This window comes from Oxyura jamaicensis, chromosome 1 (genome assembly GCF_011077185.1).
Source record: "Oxyura jamaicensis isolate SHBP4307 breed ruddy duck chromosome 1, BPBGC_Ojam_1.0, whole genome shotgun sequence".
NCBI lineage: Eukaryota > Metazoa > Chordata > Aves > Anseriformes > Anatidae > Oxyura > Oxyura jamaicensis.
This window is the reverse complement of record NC_048893.1, coordinates 65,250,709-65,254,202: the sequence shown is the minus strand read 5'-3', so window position 1 is coordinate 65,254,202 and position 3,494 is coordinate 65,250,709. Positions and strand designations below refer to the sequence as shown.

At 39.1% G+C, this 3,494-nt stretch overlaps 1 long non-coding RNA gene across 3 annotated transcripts in view; it reads right to left on the bottom strand.

Annotated features, from left to right (window-relative positions):
- The window catches only part of LOC118178339, a 14,691-nt gene extending 11,427 nt beyond the window's left edge, over positions 1-3,264 (bottom strand). The window contains exons 1-2 of one of the 3 annotated variants that reach the window (XR_004756133.1): positions 2,784-3,264; positions 1,326-1,467 (exon numbers count right to left, since the gene is read on the bottom strand). This is a non-coding gene — a long non-coding RNA (uncharacterized LOC118178339). The remainder of the gene's footprint in view (positions 1-1,325; positions 1,468-2,783) is intronic. The other 2 variants (XR_004756134.1, XR_004756129.1) reach the window with 2 other exon arrangements.
- Positions 3,265-3,494: the final 230 nt, after the last annotated feature.

Here is a 3,494-nt window from a genome sequence, read left to right as displayed (position 1 = left end):
AAGAAAGAAAGAAAGAAAGAAAGAAAGAAAGAAAGAGTATTTTAAACTATTCCTTTATTCTATTCCCCCCCAAAGCATGCTGTATGTGCTGTCCTCCCAGCTCCAGATGGCAAGCCATTTCCAAAAACATACCATTCTTTCTGGATGTGTTTCTAAAATACAACCCACCAGAAGCTCAGTTTGATGCCACTATTAGTGGCTGTATTCTTTGGCTTGAGTTGTGCAGAAGATCTGATTAAATTATTATAATGTCCTCTTTTGGCCTTAAAACAAAAGCAATAGAAAACAGCATATAATATGTAATTCCCCCTTTCCCCTTCCAAAGACCACAAATAGCTGTGGACTGACTTTCTTCTACAGAGAGAAATCTAACAGTATATGCTGTGGATATACCAGCTGATGCCAGTGAAGTAATCTCATTTGTTTCATCCCCATAGTGATTGTATAGCATTTCTGGGAAGTGGAGCTCTTGGCTCACAAATTAAGACCCACAAATGTTATTCTTACTGATGTATTACGCTCTGTGCAGCATGTGGTGCTGAGTGTGGAGGACTTGTTGCCTGTGGACTGGTTTGTATGCTGTACCTGAGCCTTACCTTCCACAGGAGTAAGTGAGCCAGTCTAGGGCTGCTTTCAGGTCTAACCCCAACACTGCAGGTGGCTTTTGTTTTTGTAGCTCTCCATGAAAAAACAGGCTTTAGAAGACTCTAGGAGCTTTTGTAGGATGCTCTGTATCTCAGAAAAAGTGACAGAAACTGGGTCCTTGCAGATCCAAACTGTAATTTGCAAGAACTAATACTAATTTTTATGGTTAGTTGCTGTACTTCTTAAAGATTCTGACAAATGTGACATAGCAAGGTATCCGGGGAGTTGTCCCCAATACAAAGTCAAAAACACTGCAAGGGTACTTGCAGGGAGTCACTCTGCCTGGCATTGTTTAGCACCAACAGCATCATTTGTTCAGCAGTTGCACTACATACAGCTTAAAATAGGATTTGGTGCTTTAATGCATTCTACATACACATCCTGTTCCATCCAGAAGCATTTTGAGAAACTTTGGAGGGTGAACCAAATATTGTAAAATGCTGCTAAAACCATCAGGCCAAGTTTTACAGAGCAAGTCATAATGTAGTCCTGCAGCAGTGCAGCTGGACTTTTTGTATTTAAATAGCCAGATTCAAACTGGGCAGAAATCATTCAAATTTAGCTTTCTGGCCCAAAGCTTCCTAACGACAAACGCTCTGACTTCTTCAAGGCATTTGTTTCTTGACAGGACTGAAAAATGCATCCCGGCACTTGTAACACTGGGAGAATACCAAACAAACCTGCTTGCTTTGAGTCCAACTTACTCCAGATGCTGCAGTTACTAATCAATGTCAGTTTGATTTTACACTAATATCCCAGTTAATCTTTGGGATTTCAGTTGCAGCAGACCTTCATTACAGATCTCCAGCATGCCTACAGTGGCTGTGGAAGTATAAAAATAATGACAGCATAGGATAAAGACATTGGTTGCCATTTATTTTAATTTGTTTCGCCATGTGTATAATAAAACACTTCTTGCTAAAAGTAAATGCATATAACAGTATGTTTTCTTTATCTTGCATCTGATTTTGGTTTTGATAAATCTTATGATCAAAACCAGTGTGAGCAAATTTATTACTGAAATTTATACCACAGGGTGAATTTACTTCTTCAAACTGGGCTGCAGATAAAAGGTGGTGCAGGTGACAATCCTTAGTTCAATTTGGTCCCTGGAGCTGAGGAAAAAATAAACAAACAAAAACAAAAACAACAAAAACAAACACAACAATCTTTGCATAAGCTGCCAGGTTTATTTAGTCAGGAGAACAGATTTACTTTACAAATGTTTATAAGTGAAATACTCTTCTTGCTCTTCTTCCCTGTTTTCTATGCCAGCCATTTCCTGTTAAGTAGATTTCTCAACTCAGAAAAGAATTTATTAAAGATTGAGGGAGTATAAGCATGCCTTTTACATGCAAAGTTGCTGGTGGATGATGTACCTGATGAAACCACAGCTGATCAAACCACAATGCCTCAGGGAAGAGAATTAAGACTTTATTCTCTGAATTTAGTGAGGAAGACTTGCCTTTATCTCAAAGAAAGAGGAATTATTTTCCAAGTAGAATAACCAAGCAGATGGAAAAAGTAAGTGGACAGCAGGTAAGCTTTGTAAAATGACAAAATGGAATCAAAAATGGAAATGTTTCAACCATTGATTGTATAAGCCACTCAGATGCAAAGAAAGAAATAAAAGTAATTCAGATACAACATCATTCAAGGTCTCTACTTATTTTAGCAATGAAGATGCCAATTTACATCACACAGAGCTGGTTTGCTCAACTCTGACATATAGGACAAGTTGTGTGTCAAAACATAACATCTTTAAACCCTCTCTCACCTCAAGTTCCCCAGTTAGTTTTAAGTAACATACATACATTAGATTAACTCTCTGCATACAGATCATCTTGGTTGTTACAAATTTCTCCATGGGCTGGATGGCCTCTAGGAAGTTATGTCGACAATTTGTATGTTGGCCAGGCCCCTTCCAAACAGTATTTGGTATTCAACTGCACTCTTGCTGTCCTAATCCCAAGTGTCTGTTTGTAATCCGCATTATGTTTACTGATGCAGCAGACATTGCAACTAGAAAGAGAAGACATCTGCTGCCAAAGAGAGTATAAACATTAACATTTAACAAGGTCCTAGGAATGGCTAAACCTAAACAGATACATTCAGAATAGTTTGATCATTTTTCTCACCTCTTTCATGAAATCCAAGATGACATTTTTCAGATTTGGCAAGAGGGACTTTATTATTTCTCCACATACCCCTTTCATTTTCACATGCATCTCACTTCTTGGCTCTGGCTGGAACCAGGGACAAGGGCAGGATGCTCTCATCAGTCCAGCCTGACTAGAAAAGGGAAATATTAGAAATCTTATGAAGAGCACATCCTCTGCAGATTTCCAGTCCAGTTTTGCAGATGCAGCTGTAGTTCAGATAAGCAAGATGACTTCTGGATGCTTCCTTGAATTGAATTATTTTGTTGCTCTGCAACATTAACAAAAACAACCATGGTATAAGGTTGTTGGTGGAGATTAGTGGAATCTGTAGCTACCTAAAATCAGTAGTTTCAGCTCAGTTTTATGAGTGCTGGTACCCAACACACTGATATCCTCAATTCTCACCAACATTGCATTTTCTAAATGATCTGACCCCTACAGAGCAGCACTCAAGCAAGTTTGCTTTGCTTAAGTAGGCTGACCATTGAGAAAAATTGCTCTTTCATTTACAATAACAGAAAAGCTGTTTGGCAGACATTTAGTCTAAGTCATCATGCTTGTGCTTTGCTACAGCTTTCCACTTCCCTGTCCCTCTCGCTCAGCTTGAGCACCTCATCACCTGGCTACATTGTCACCTCATCACCTGGCTACATTGAGCACCTCATCACCTGGCAACATGCTGGCTGT